This window comes from Furipterus horrens, unplaced genomic scaffold, assembly GCF_987537825.1.
Source record: "Furipterus horrens unplaced genomic scaffold, mFurHor1.1.pri manual_scaffold_10, whole genome shotgun sequence".
Lineage (NCBI taxonomy): Eukaryota > Metazoa > Chordata > Mammalia > Chiroptera > Furipteridae > Furipterus > Furipterus horrens.
In genome coordinates this window covers 67,124,068-67,139,599 of record NW_028327180.1, presented here as the reverse complement: position 1 = coordinate 67,139,599, position 15,532 = coordinate 67,124,068, and the positions used below count along the sequence as shown (strand labels likewise).

General features: G+C 47.6%; 1 pseudogene across 1 annotated transcript; it reads left to right on the top strand.

The window, feature by feature from the left end:
• Positions 1–605: 605 nt before the first annotated feature.
• On the top strand, positions 606–4,999 carry LOC150000558 (protein Shroom1-like; annotated as a pseudogene). The gene is made up of 9 exons (XR_016513717.1): positions 606–760; positions 864–1,825; positions 1,916–1,971; positions 2,126–2,325; positions 2,524–2,632; positions 2,666–3,087; positions 3,190–3,322; positions 3,423–3,688; positions 3,769–4,999. The product of XR_016513717.1 is annotated as a protein Shroom1-like (transcript).
• Positions 5,000–15,532: the final 10,533 nt, after the last annotated feature.

The following is a 15,532-nucleotide window of genomic DNA, read 5'->3' as shown; positions in this document are numbered from 1 at the left end:
CCTCTAAGCTGGGCTCTAGTAGAGGAGCAAGAGTAGCAGGACAAAGCGGGGTTGAGTTTGTCATTACCAGACAAAAAGCAGTCTCCAGAAGCAGGGACCGTGTTGTACTGGAATCTGCCAGTAGTTTGAGGGAAGGTGGGGGCAATTGTTTCCCACAGTGGAGTTTGGGCTGTGTTGGAGGCTTTGGGCAGTTGGGGGACCTGGGGGGTGGAGGGCACTGCCTTTCAGCAGGGTTTGCTTCTAGGAAATTGGTTCTAGCTGCAGTAAGACTGGAGGCAGGCCCAGATTCCAGGCAGGGCTCTGCTCCTACCAGCTGTGTGCCCCTGGGCACATCACTCCTCCCTCAGAACCTCAGTGTCCTCATCTGTAGCATGCAGATAGCAGTAGGGAAGAGCAAGGTAAATATTTATATAAATCATATAAGGCTGGAGCACGGCTTTGAAGCTGCCCCTGCCCCCTGCCCTGGCTCTTTCCCTCCACTTTCATGGCTCCCCAGTGATCTCAGAACGTTCTTGACCATTGTTTATCAGCTAAAGATCACATGGAGAAGCTAACAAAGCGCCTGGAAGAAACCAGGGTGGGACAGGGCTGGGGCTGTAAGGAACATGGGTACGTTCCCAGTGCTCCAGGGGATACCAGCCAGGAGAGTCCCAGCAGGGAATGAGCCGGGGGCCAGTTCCTTGCCCAAAGCTGAGGCCCTCAACCTCCAGAATTGCTCCCTGGGGTTGGCCCTATTGCCCACGTTATCCCTGATCTGGAGGTAATGCCAGCGCTTGAGACAATGTGACTAGAGAGGGGCAGTGTAAGCAGGCTGTCCTCTTACTCTGAGCTTCTCACCCATCGCACCATCTATGTTCTTTAAGGCCCCACGGAGTCAGCCTGCCCAGCGCTCATCCACGCAGCCATGGAGGCCCTGACCGCGCCTCCCCAGTCTCATCCACACGGAGCCTGGACCTGCAGCGGCTGTCCGTGCACGCCAACTCGGCCTGCAGCTCCTTTTCCGAGGCCTCGGGCGGTGCCGAGACGCACAAGCCATCCCCGGGGAGCGACCTCCTTCCGCACCTAGACTGGGACTACCTGCACTTGGTGTGGGGCGGCCCAGCCCTCCCGGAACAATGCAGCCCTGCACGTCTCCACGCAGCCCCGGCCCGCGGCCGCTGCACGCAGTGGGTCGTGTCCCCCACAGGTGCAGGGGGCCCCGGGGGCGCTCAGCAGGCAGGCCACCCACTGCTGTAGGTGCTGGTGGCCGAGGCGCAGGTCGCAGCGCGGTCCGCCGAGCCTCCCAGCCCTCCGGCTTCGCGGGCCGCCTACCGCCGGCGGCTGCGGGGCGCACAGCGTCGAGTCCTCCGGCAGACGTCCTTCCAGCGCAAGGAGCTCCGCAAGAGTCTGCTGAGCCCCGGCGGCGCGCCCGCGATCTGCTTCGCTTCGGCCACCCTAGTGGTGAAGGGGAGCCAGCGCGCTCCCGGGGTCCCGCGCCAGGCACCGCCGACCGGGGCCGCCTCGCCAACCAGCAGCAGAATTGGTGCTTCTCTGAGCCAGGAAAGCGGGATCCTGTGGGTCAGGGAGGTGAGATGGCTGGGTAATGCTCGGGTGGGGTCTGCTCCAGTTTTGGCCTCGCCAGGCCCGAGCCCCAGGAATTGCAGCATCCTGCGTTGGCAGAGTTCGAAGGTCACCAGATCAGATGGCTGCCCCGAGGCACAGGGGACCCAGAAACCCGGTCCTTGAAGCTCGACCACGCCTACAGGCCTCCTCACAGGAGACAGAGAGCTTCAGGGGAAGCTTCGTGTCCCCGGGGAGGCCGGGAGTGGTCATGCCCATTGTCCAGGTACGGAAGAGAAGGGCTGCAGGCTTGGGGTGGGGGTATCTGGGAGACTGAAAACTTGAGCCACATTTTATCCAACCTCTGCCTTTTCAGGCTGTTCCTCAAGGAGCAGAACCCCGCAGACCGTTATTTCAGACCAGACATTTCAGGTGAGAAACATGGATCACTCTTCGGACAAGGCATCTTTCATTGCTCTTGCCCAAGAGAGCAGAGCGCCTCATTCTGATGCTGTCTTTTGCAAACCAAATCCCCAACTTCCTTCCTTCCTGGTCACTGTGGTCAGTGTGGGGTATCTGCCTCCAGATTCTTGACTCAGAAGGAAGCTACAGTGGTGTGTCCTGCAAAGGGTCCCCAGAGCAGTCCCACTGACTGTGAGCACAGGGTCCCAGAGACCTGCATGGTGTCTGCCTGGCTCCCCTCCCTTCCTGATGATGATGTCTTCCTGGAAGAAGCCCCGCTGGTCAGGAGATTGCCTCTAGACTCCCACACACCCCCCGGAGCTCCCAACCATGTGAGTTCTCTTTTGCTTGTGGGCAGAGTGAGACACCTGCTTCCCACGCATAGTTACAAAATGCTGGAGGGGCACGGAACCATCTCCTAGCAGGAGCCCAGGAGCCTGGGTGAAGGGGTGAGGACCAGTGGCCCTTGGAGACCACCACTGGTCTTCAGCCAGAGCTTTTTCTAATTCAGTGTCTCTTCCACTTCCAGTGTCCATGCCTCCGACCTGCAGTGTGAAGCTGGTCAGGCTACAATCCTCCCAGAGCCCCTCCTCCACAAGTGCCCAGAGAATGCAGCAGCAGATGACCACTGGCAGGGGGTAAATGGTTCTGTAGGTGTCTCCAGGCCCACATGCTATAGCCCCCCTGGGACTGCAAATGGTGACATTCCAGCCATTGATTCCACTGTACTGCTGATGACTGACTTCCCTGCAGCTGCACAGAGTGACCTCCTCAAACCTCTCCCAGTGGATGCCCTGGGACCTCCAGGTAATGATACCCGAGAGTCTCCTGATGACACTGCCCTGGCTTGGGGCACTGACCAGTCTGGTTCCTGGCCAACAGGGCCTAGTCCCTGCCTGGAGGAGCTGGTTTAGGAGCTGGCCAGCCTGGATCCCTCTCTGAGTGACACTTTCACCCCCTATTTCAGCCCAGAGCCACCTCTGGATCTGCTGGATGGACTGATTCCTCTAGCTGAGGTCTGGGCTGCAGTGAGGCCAGCCTGTGGCAAGACTGGAGAGAGGAGGCTGCTGATACTTCTGAGCCAAGGTGAGTGAGGGGCACCAAGGATGCAGGAGATTCTGAGCCCCTGCAGTCAGGGGCATGACAACCTAGAAGGTCTGGCTTTATCCCTACATCCTACCTATCCAGCTCCACCCAGCTCCTGCCAACTTCTCAGAAGGAAACAAGGCCTGAAAACCTTACCACCCACCCTGTGCCTGACCAGCCATGTGGTGAGGATCTCCCTGAGCCAAATAGCAGCATCCAAGCTAGGAAAGTGAGTGTGGCGGGGCTGGTGGAAACTGGGTGGGGCAAGAGACCGGAGTTTGGCCTAAGAATCTGACCCCAGATTTTAAGAACCCACGCTCTCCCTGCAAGTGGAGCTAGCGGACCTCCTCCAAAAGATGCTGCAGAGCCTTCAGGCTGAGCAGGAGCAGCTGTAGGGGGCAGCCCCAACCTGGGCCAGGCGGGGGCTGCGCTGGAGGCCACGGTAGGCCAGGGCTGTGCATCCCGCGAGCTAGAGCGGTTCAGCCGATTCATAGCCGACCTAGAGCGTGTGCTTTGTCTTCTGCTGCTACTGGGCAATCGCCTGGCTCGCGTGCACCACGCACTGGCCCGGACGGGGACAGACAGCGACCCTGATGAGCAGGTAAAGGGTTCAGGCTGCGGTAGAGAGGGGCGGCGAGGCATGCTCGCCCCGCTCACGGTACCTCTCCCCGTGGGCTCCAGGCCTCTCTGTTACAGTGACTTGGGCTCCTGCAATGGCAGCAGGAGGATGCCGGGGAGCTGAATGAGCATGTGGCGCTGCGCGAGCGGGCCCTGCACGAGGTTCGGAGGCGGGCACTGCCCTCTGGGAGCTGCGCGCCTACAAGGGTGCCGTCCTGGCCCAGCAGCGCAGCTTGGACGAGCGGGTGCGGCTCGTTGAGGACCAACTGGACGCCATCAGAAGCAGCCTTGGCCATTGACCCCTATCTTCCAGGCCGGCCTCCCTCCCAGGGACCTGTCCTCCCGATAAATCGCTCTTCCCCGCTCTGCTTATTTAGTTACAGCGGTGGAGATGGGGAGCGCTGGCCCTGCTGCTGTTCACCCACGCTGCTGCTGATGACACTGGTTTCTTGGGTGCTTCTCCCTCCGGGTAGGGATGACCTAGACTGGGCCCTTCCCGGATGCTTCTTCCAAGTATTATCATGTGGCCTTACCCAAGTTTTGTGGATTATTTGGTAATTAATTTATGGATTTTGTAAACTGCAATATTCGCCCTTCTTGTGATGAGAGAGGGGCTTGATCAGAGTGGAGACGAGTCAGAATCTCAGCTGAAAATGCAAAACAGCCTCTTTTCCCTCTCAATAAAAATTGATGTGGGAAGTGTGTATGCCACCTGGAACGTATTTGGGAGGAAGGATCTTGTTTACTGATTACAGACACCAACCCTTTGGGACTACAGCAGGAGGAGGATTTGTTGGAGGGTTTCAGTGAGGTCTGGAAATCTATAGGAAGACTGGAGAACCAGGTTTACAAACAGTTGGGACCAGGGTATGCTGGGCCCTCAACTCCACTGTCACCAGTGATCCCTCGCTGTTCTGGTGACTGCATCACCACCAAAGCCAGGACTGATTGGCTGAGTCCAGGTGTCCTTGGCTGGTTTTACCCAAGCCCCCAACCTCAGTGGTGGCAGTGGGGTACTGCCTCCCTTCAACACTCAATGGAAAAATCCCCAAATGGAAAATGGGTTCAGATGCTTTACTGCCTAAGAACCCTGACAAATGCTCAGTACACTTGGACATTTGGGGACATTCATTTCAAGAGCTTTCTTCCCCTCCCACTTGTGTTACCAAAATTGAATTTATCCTGCTCTCCTTTGGAGACTCCCCTGGGTCAGCCAGGCTTGAGGAGGGCATTGAGGGATGGGAGAAGGAGGTGAGGCATGGGGGGCATGGAGACCTACCATGTGATGGCTCAGGACCTGGAGAAGCAGCTCAACCATCTGGGGGTGGGTTGGGGTTGGAAAGGAGGAGTTAGGGGCTGAAGCAAAGGACATGCACTCTCCTCTATTTGTGCATCAGCCCCATGTGCACAGAACCAATGTTAAGTTCTCAAATATACATGAGAAATTCTGCTTCAGTATTTATAGCTGCAAATGCCAAGGAGAAGAACATTGTTCATGCAAACCTTCAGCATATTTTTGGAACTTGGGCACATTAAAAGCCATGTGTATGTGTATTTAAAGCCAACTGACCCCAAAGTGAGAAATCTCTGCTTCTGGGCTTGTTTTCTGATTCGTATTGTCAGTAAGTGCAACTGACTGGGAATTTTAAATGGTCGTATTCATAGCAAATGCATTAGTTATAACAGTCGTGCCATTGAGCACAGAACAATGCTCACATTGTGCCTTTTTATAAAAAACATATGGGGCTCCTGCTGAGGCCGTTGTGGGTTCTAACATTATGCTTTGAACACTGGGCAGCGCCTCTGCTCCAAGGCCTTCTGTCTAGCAGGGCAGCTGGCTTCTAGATGCATTCTGGAGGGAATCTACTTATTTCTGACTTTTGCCCTGTACAGGCGCCATTGCATTCTCTGGTTGTGATATTCTTAGAAACACACTTAACAGGATCCATTAGGTCAATGGAAATGGTGTATTTCAGACAAAGCATTCCCAGGCCATCATGGGCCTGGGGGCCAGGGGAGCAGCATCTGCCATTGTCCAGTTAGATTGCACTTTGGCTCTGTGTTGAGTTTTTCCATGGAGAAATACAACGCTTCTCTGCTTGTCCCTACCATATCAGGGGAACCACTAAAGTAGATGGACACCAACTGCGCCATCCTTTCATGTTGCCTCTGTCTGCTTCCTGCCCCAGTTTATCTCCCTCCCACACAGTTATTCCTTCGAACGGACGGCAAGAATGAGCCACCCTAGGTGTTCGGTGTTGGTACCACAGACCAAGACTCGCAGGGCCCCAGGAACCCGATGAATTTCACCCTCCAGGACACCGCCAGCAGAGGGCACTGTTCTCACGATGAAAGCTGCTACCTACATTTGACCACGTGCAGCTCCCCCATCTACCAGGCTCTCTGGGGTAGCCACTGGGACTTTGGCTGGCCCTGCAAAGCATCATGGCTGCTGGGCCTGAAAGCTGGGGATGGGCCTTTTTACTTAAGTCGGAAAGCAATTCTGGCTAGGCAGCCCTGGGAAGGCTGGCTCACTTTGCTTTGTTGCTGGTTAATGAGAAGTGAGGGGGAGGGAAGCCGGGGTTGTTGATCTCGAGTATCAGTATCGGGAAGACTCTTAACTTAGTCCCCCAGGGTGGAACAGTGGGTTTCACGGTTCTCAATTGGGGTTTCTGACCCCACCTTTTGATATCCCTGCGTCCCCCGTCTGCTTGTCCTGCCCCCGCCGCGCTGCGGGCGGTGGTGCCTCCGGGCTCTGCCCTGGGCCAGCAGAGGCTGGGGTTGTTGCTAGGCAACAGGCAGCCCCGCGACCGCCTCCGCTGCTCGCCTCCGCAGCCCTCGCTGCTGCTACCAATACGGATGTGATTAGTGTAGTTTTACCTTCAGACTGCAAATTGGAAATGGAGTAGGGAAGTAATGTTCCGCGTGCCCCAAAGCGGCGCGCAATCTGCCTTGAACAGCGGGTTCCAAACACCACGTACCTCCTCGAGCGGCTGGCGAGAACCTAGGGGATCCTCACCCCTCAAGATCTCGGTGGTGTCCATTCACATGTAAATCGGAGGCTTAAGAGGGAATTTCGGCCAACTGTTGTTGAGGGCCGAAGAGGGGGGAGGTGAAAGGGGACTTTGGGGCTGGGAGGGGGGGGAGGCAATTGCTATAAAGTAACCTTAACCATCCTGCAGTTATTGTCACAGTTTGACCGCAGTTTAGACGGTCACGTCGGAGAGTTTACCTGTTGTCTTTGAAATTTAAATCAGCATCAACTCCCTACTAGGAGTTTTTTTTTCTGTTGTCTGTGTGTGTGTGTGTGCGTGTGTGTGTGCCTTGCTCTCCCACTCCCCCGTTCTCTTTCCCCAACCCCCCACCTTTCCCTCCCCTCCTCCCTTTCTTTCTCCCTCTTCCTTCTTTCCTCTTCCCAGTAGTCACACCTGAGGCCACCTCTGCTTCAAGGTTCAAGTGCAGAGGTGTGGCAATTCTGGAATGCCAAGGCAGGACAGAGGTCCAAGGCAAAAAAGCTATCTGGAGAGCAATAGGGTTTATTTATGGAACCATTTTAAATGGTCAAATAATTTCTTCCAGAAAAAGGCCCAAAAGAGGAGAGAGTGCATGTCCTGGGGGTGCCTAGCTTTATAACTGTGTGCTGGGGGCTGAACCGCGACTGTCTAGTTCTGGAAGGTGGGGGTAGGGATTCTAGAGGGATGTGAATTAAGAAAGACATTGTTATAGCTATTTTAACTAAGTGGATATTACATAAAGAATATGGAATAATTTCCCTTTGTGGGAATACGTTTTTCCTAGAAAAGTCGATTGTTATTTAGGTAGACATTTATTAACACGATAAAAGAATGGTGAAGTAAAGCCACCGATCAGCTATTTTGTTTTGGAGTGTAGCCAGATACCCCTGTGGGACCAGCTTGGCAGCCTGGTAATATTTCAGGTTGGTTTCCAGTTCACAAAGAGCTCTACCTACTCATTTCCTATGCAACTCTCCCCACAGTCTAGCATAGGTACTGCCAGTCTTACGTCCCACAGAAAAGGGTGATGGAGTTTGGAAAATTGGGTGACTTGCCTGAGGTCACTAAATGAGTAAAGGGCTGAAACTGAGACCACCTTGCTTTTCTATAATAGGACATTGTAATGGGAAGAGCACAGGTGCCATCCCTGACTCTGATCCTTACCTAGCTGTGAGGCCTGAAAAAATCATTTACAATTTCTCTAGCCTTTGGTTTCCTCACTTTAAAATCAAGATGCTAACAGTACCTACATTCAAGGTTGTGGTTAGTACCTGCAAAGTGTTCAGAACTGTGCCTGACACTTAATAAACACAGGTCATATATGCATTACCCACACCCTGGTCTTCATTAGGTAAGCAAGACACGCTCAACCACAACCTCCAACCTTCTGCAAAGGAAATATAAAACTTCATTAAAAAGCTTGCTCCAGACATGCCTCATGCATCTATTGCACATCAACAATTCTCCCCATTAAAAAGAGTGATTCTCTGCCCTGTGAGAATTCTAACCAGCTCAATTGCCTTAACTTATAAACAATTATTTGTGTGTGTGTCAGTTGGAAATACCCTTCCATAGGCGTACCTCCTGCTAGGCAACATATGTTTCTTGAAAACTTCTCATATGCACACCAATCCATAGTTTCCTGCTGACTTACCTTACAGTTGCAGAAAGTCTTGGCCTGCAATGAAAAAGCTGTGGTTTCTGACACCTGAGTTTTAGGTTTATTGATCCTAAACTCTTGCCAAATGTTTTAAATCATTGAGAAGGCTACCAGCACACCCTTGGCAACACAAAGATTTTTCTGGCAGTTTGAGTGACCCACCCCTGATTTCAGTGTTCAATAAACATTAGTTATTGTTATTACTACCCTACCGGTTTAGAGTTTGATCTTTCTCAAGGTGGTTCATAACTGTGTTTGTGACCTTTGTTACCCTGTCTTAGTCAAGTCAAGCCTCTCTTTTACCATGGAAAAACACTAATATTTTATTGTCTTCTAGACTTTCAGTCACTCAGATTGCTATAATTATTGCCTCCCACAATTTTACTGTAGAGGCAAAATATTTCATTTGCATTTTAAAATAATTTATGCAGATTAGATAGAGTTCCAGGCAAGGGAAATGGGAAGGGGCAGATCAGAGCTTACATTTATCTACAGTTTTGGCTACTATATCCACATGTGGTTGACTCCTTTTATTTTGCAGAGCTATTCAAACTCAGCAATAGAATGCTTGAAAGTGGCAGAAGAAAGATGAGGAGAGAAGGAAGAAATTAAGTAGATAAAAGGAGAATAAAAGAAAAATACAGTGGCAAAAGGGGGTGGGGGGAGCTGGAAAAAGATATGAGGGAGTGAATGTTAATGGATGGAGACTTGACTTGGGGTGGTGAACACACAGTACAATGTACAGATGATGTGTTGTGGGATTTTGCACCTGAAACCTACATAATTTTGTTAATCAATGTCACCCAAATAAATTCAATAAAAAGGAAAAATAATCATAAAAAGAAAAATACAGTGAGTGGCAAGAGCTGTCGAAGAGTCAGGGGAAGTATATCATCACACAAACAAACAAAATGGGAGATTGTTTATTTCATTGCTTAAATGAAAATATTCTTTGAAGGACTGCCTTAAATAATTTCAGAAGCCTCACTGATATATATATTCATATATGGCAGGGGAGCTCCACTACCCTGTGCCACAAAAGCTATTTGATGTAACCAATGATATGCAAACACAATTTGCAAAAGCAGAGCATTACCACCATTTGATATTTTAAAAAATTGAGCAAATAGATTCCACATCTTTACAATATAAAAAAAGCCAGCTTCTTGAACCTGGGAAATCTTGGCAATACCTACAAAACCTTGCAAAGGTCCAGAGACATTAATTCACCCTCTAAGATCACTAAGCAAAGAGATTTTGCATTTACTGTTTTGGAATAAATTGCTTGCTTTCAGATGGCTTTTAAAAATGGATATTGTGTGCTTTCTATTTGTATAGAACTTTCATGTAAAACAGTTGGTCCTTAATTGTATTCATTACTATTTTACCAGTTATTTTTCTGGTGTAATGCTATAACTTTTTTTTTTTTTAATGGTGGCCCCAATTTGAATATTCATCTACTTCACTGAAAGGCTCAGCCAGATTTGAAAAAAGCCACAGATTCAGAAACATGGTATGACAGTGCCAGTCACATAAATCACACTTAAACCAATTAAATATCCATCCCAAATCAAAATAGCCACCCACCGGTGCCAAAGACAGGTGTTTATATTTCACCAAAAAGAAAACCACTAATTAAAAGTATTTGCCCAAATATCTCTTTTCTCTTGCTGTTAAATCACCTTTATGTAGGGGACCGCCCTGTGTGGTTTTGGGAATTATAGCCCAGCTGCAAGCTAAGCCCCCCTGGGAGGTCTATAAGTCTTGACCAGAAGACTGTGAAGGCTGGAGAGGGACATGACCCAAAAGCCCATTCAGAGGGTTCCCATGGGAATTGGATTTAAAGAGTGCATATTCTGCTTTGAAGTTTGCTGTTTTTCTCATCTCTTAAGTTAGCTATAGACCCTGTGTGACATCAAGTACCGGAAGATATATAAAGCTTTGCACCTGATGTCCACATAGTGCCAGGATGCCTAATAGACAGTGATCCAGAATGCTCACTGTGTTCCTTATATTGTTATTGGTAATCAGTTTGAAATTTATTGATGATTTGTGTATACTGACTCTATATCCCCTGGATACCCTCCTTAATAAAAGGAGCTTGGGAGGTATGATCGGGGCTCTTTTCCCCTAGAGAGATCAGCTGCCTTTCTTCCTCCCAGACAAAATACAGTATTTAGGTTACTTATTGTCTCTCATCTGCAATCCTGAGACCACTGCTGGACAGTGAGTTTCCACTGAGCGGAGGGCGTTGGGGGCAACCCACCTCATCTGGCATCTGAACAGGGACCCTTAGAAGAAAGCAACACCTGTATCGGCTGTGGGGCTACGAGCCACGATTGTGGACAGCCATATCAAAACAGATGGGAATTTTGGTGCTTCGTATCCCATGGTAAGGGACAGCAGCACCAGGCTCTTTCTGGTCAAGTCATCGATCTAAGATAAAGGAGGGAGGATCTTTATTTCTACTGCCACATTTTGTGGTGGGGTTTTGGTTCCAGCTTCGTCTCCTCTCGCTCACTAAGGACCTCTTTGGCTTCTCTCATTTGCTAAATCGCCACAAAACTGCAGGCATGGGTCAAGCACTTAAAAGCCAATAGGGCGCTCACCACTGAAAGTTTGCCATGACAGGATAAGCTGGTTCATGGCTGGGTTAGAGTGCTAGGCTCCTGCCAGCTGCAAGAGAAAGTCCGTGCAATGGTAGGGACATGGTCATAAGTATTCACTGCCCAATCCCTGTGGCATCTCCCACTGGATAGGATTTTAAAGGAACGAGAGAAGCACCAAGCTAGAGACAGGGTTTTCTGTCTATGAGGGCTCTGACGATGACCGAGCTCCAAAGATAAGAGGCACTTCCACCCTCTGGCCTGAATTCTCTGGTGCCCTACCTGAGTTGGGACCCAGCAGAGGTGTCTGGGATCAATCCCCAAGATGCTCAGGGACCTCATAGGGAACTCCACTCACTGTAATATAATTCTTGGCTCATCTGGGGACGTGTGATATAAGGGTTGGTCACCTAGCACTCTGAGCCCTCCCAGTTGTTTTAGATGACCAGGAGAGAAACCAAGCCATGTAAGAGAGGTTGGGATGACCAAGGGGTTACACCCTTGGGAGTCCTCCTCACAAGCAGCACATTTTGATCCAGTACTGTTACTACCCACTAGTTTAGACATAAAAATAGTTGGTTCATTTGAAAAAAGGAGAGCTGGAACAAAACAAAACCAAAAAGAAAACCCATAGCCTGTGAAAGAATGGAGTCAAGGTTATCTAAAGAACAGGAACTTTACTTTTGGTTGTTACAACAGTTTATTAAGAGAACAGGATGTCAGATCAAAGAAAGGCATCTAATCAATTTATTACAAACTATCAAGGAATACCGCCCCTGGTTTCCCAATAAAGGCACATTAGACTTGCAGACCTGGGAAAAGGTTAGAGAAAAATTGAAATGGTTACAAGAGAATAGAACTCCTATGGGGTCCCAGAACTTATTAACTTGGAGCACAGTAAGAACAGCTCTAGTTCCTACTCATATTCAAAAGCCTCTGGCCCAAGAGGAGTTTGATTCAGAAGGGGAGTCCCCTGATCAAAAGGAAGAGGCAGAAGATAGTAAAACTAAAAATAGACCCAGTTTACCCTCAGGGGCTCCCTCGGAAGACAATTTGCTGAGGGACCTCTTTCACACCCCACCGCTCCCTCTGGCACCATTATGCACTCCTGTACAACTGGTTGATCAAGTTTTCTCCAATACTACCACTTCTATGCAACATTGCCTTAGGCAGGCAGCCAAGGCTAGAGACCTAGAGGCTTTATCTGCCTTTCCCATTGTCACTAGGAACCACGAGCAACGGCACCATAAACCAGTGCCTTTTGAACTATATAAAGATTTAAGCAGAGTATTAGAGACAATGGCCTTCATTCCCCATACGCAATGGGGCTGTTAACCACTATGACAGAAGGATATTGGATGGCCCTTTGTGATTGGCAGGCTTTAGCAAGAACTGTCCTCACGCCTGCACAATTCACTGTTTGGCATTCTGAGTACTCCAACAGATGTCGATGACAGGTAGCAAAAAATAATAGAACTGGAAACCCAGTAAATCTTAACATGCTTCTGGGAGTAAACCAATATGAAACTGCCAACCAACAAGCAGCATTAAATCCTCAATCTTTTATGCAGTGCTCTCAGGTGGCTCTTAAGGCTCTATGTGCTGTGCCTGAGGCAAAAGCAAGAGGTCAAAGTTCCTTTGTTAATATACATCAAGGAGCCACTGAGCCTTATTTAGATTTTATTGACAGGTTACAAGAGGTTATTCAAAAACAGATAGAAGATAAACAAAATTGACAAGCCTTTAACCAGGCTCATCAAGAAAAAAAGAGAGAGGACCCAAATAAATAAAATCAGAAACAAAAGAGAAATCACAACCGATACCACAGAAATACAAAGGATTGTAAGAAATTATTACGAACAACTCTATGGCAAAGAATTAGACAACCTAAAGGAAATGGACAAATTCCTGGAAACATATAGTCTTCCAAAACTGAATCAAGAAGAAGCAGAAAGCCTGAATAGACTAATAACAACTAGTGAAATTGAAGCAGTAATCAAAAAACTCCTGGCACACAAAAGCCCTGGACTGGATGGCTTCACAGGTGAATTCTATAAAACCTTTAGGAAAGAACTAACTCCTATCCTCCTCAGACTATTTCAAAAAATCCAAGAAGAGGGAAGACTCCCAAACTCGTTCTATGAAGCCAGTATTACCCTAATTCCAAAACCAGGTCAAGACACAACAAAGAAAGAAAACTACCAGCCAATATCGCTGATGAACATAGATGCTAAAATCCTCAACAAAATATTGCCAAACCGAATCCAGCAACACATTAGAAAGATCATACACCACGATCAAGTGGGATTCATCCCAGGGATGCAAGGATGGTTTAATATTCACAAATCAATAAACATAATACACCACATAAACAAAATGAAAGACAAAAACCACATGATCATATCAAGAGATGCAGAAAAAGCATTTGATAAAGTACAACACCCATTTATGATGAAAACTCTCAGCAAAATGGGAACAGAGAGAGCATACCTCAACATAATAAAGGCCATATACAAGAAACCTGAAGCCAACATCATTCTCAATGGGCAAAAACTGAGAGCATTCCCCCTGAGGTCAGGAACAAGACAAGGATGTCTACTCTCTCCACTCCTATTCAACATAGTCTTGGAAGTTCTAGTCACAGCAATCAGACAAGAAAGAGAAATAAAAGGCATCCAAATTGGAAAAGAGGAAGTAAGACTGTCATTATTTGCAGATGACATGATAGTGTACATAGAAAACCCTAAGACTCCACAAAAAAACTACTCGACCTAATAAGTGAATTCAGCAAAATAACAGGGTACAAAGTCAATATTCAGAAATCGAAAGCATTTCTGCACACCAACAATAAAATCTCAGAGATAGAAACTAAAAGAAAAATCCCATTTACCATAGCAACAAGAAAAATAAAGTACCTAGGAATAAACTTAACCAAGGAGGTAAAAGACTTGTACTCAGGAAACTACATAACACTGAAGAAAGAAATTAAGGAAGATACAAATAAATGGAAGCATATACCATGCTCATGGATGGGAAGAATCAACATTATTAAAATTTCCATACTACCCCAAGCAATTTATAGATTCAATGCAATCCCTATTAAAATACCAATGACATTTTTCACAAACCTAGAACAAATACTTCAAAAATTTATATGGAACCAAAAAAGAGCCCAAATAGCCACAGCAATTTTGAGGAAGAAGAACACAGTAGGAGGAATTACAAACCTTATATCAAACTATACTACAAGGCCACGGTAATCAAAACAATCTGGTGCTGGCATAAGAACAGACATATAGATCAATGGAACAGAATAGAGAGCCCAGAAATAAACCCAGGTCTATATGGTCAACTAATATTTGACAAAGGGGGAAGGAACATCAAATGGAGTGAGAAGAGCCTCTTCAACAAATGGTGTTGGGAAAACTGGACAGGGACATGCAAAAAAACGAAACTAGACCACCAACTTACACCATACACCAGAATAAACTCAAAATGGATCAAAGACTTAAATGTAAGCCGTGGTACCGTAAAAGTCCTAGAGGAAAAAATAGGCAGGAAAATTTCAGATATCCCACATAGCAACATTTTCACTGATATATCTCCTAAGGCAAGGGAAATAAAGGAAAGAATTAACAAATGGGACTACATCGAACTAAAGAGTTTCTGCTCAGCAAAAGTAAACATCAGCAGATGAAAAGGAAAACAACCATATGGGAAAATATATTTGCCAATGATACCTCAGACAAGGGATTGATCTCCAAAATATATAAAGAACTCATATGACTCAACACCAAGAAGACAAGCAACCCAATTAAAAAATGAGCAAAGGACCTGAACAAACACTTCTCCAAAGAGGACATACAGAGGGTCCATAGACATATGAAAGAATGCTCAACATCACTAGCCATCAGAGAGATGCAAATAAAAACCACAATGAGATACCACCTCACACCGGTCAGAATGGCCATCATCAACAAACAACTTGTGCTGGAGAGGATGCGGAGAAATGGGAACCCTGGTGCATTGCTGGTGGGAATGCAGACTGGTGCAGCCACTATGGAAAACAGTATGGAATTTCCTCAAAAAACTAAAAATGGAACTGCATTTTGAACCAGCAATTCCATTTCTAGGATTATATCCGAAAAATCCTGAAACACCAATTCAAAAGAACCTATGCACCCCTATGTTCATAGCAGCACTATTTACAATAGCCAAGTGCTGGAAACAACCTAAGTGCCCATCTGTAGATAAGTGGATCAAAAAACTGTGATACATTTACACAATGGAGTACTATGTAGCAGAAAGAAAGAAAGAACGTCTACCATTTGCAACAACATGGATGGAACTAGAGAGAATTATGCTGAGTGAAATAAGCCAGGCAACAAAAGAAAAATACCTTATGCTGTCACCTATTACAGGAAACTAATGAACAACACAAACAAATGAGCAAAATTGAACCAGAGAATACAACAAGGATGCCAGCCTGTTAAACCAAGCATGCCGTTGTCCGGGGACAGCCAACTGACCTAGAGTCTGCATGATCC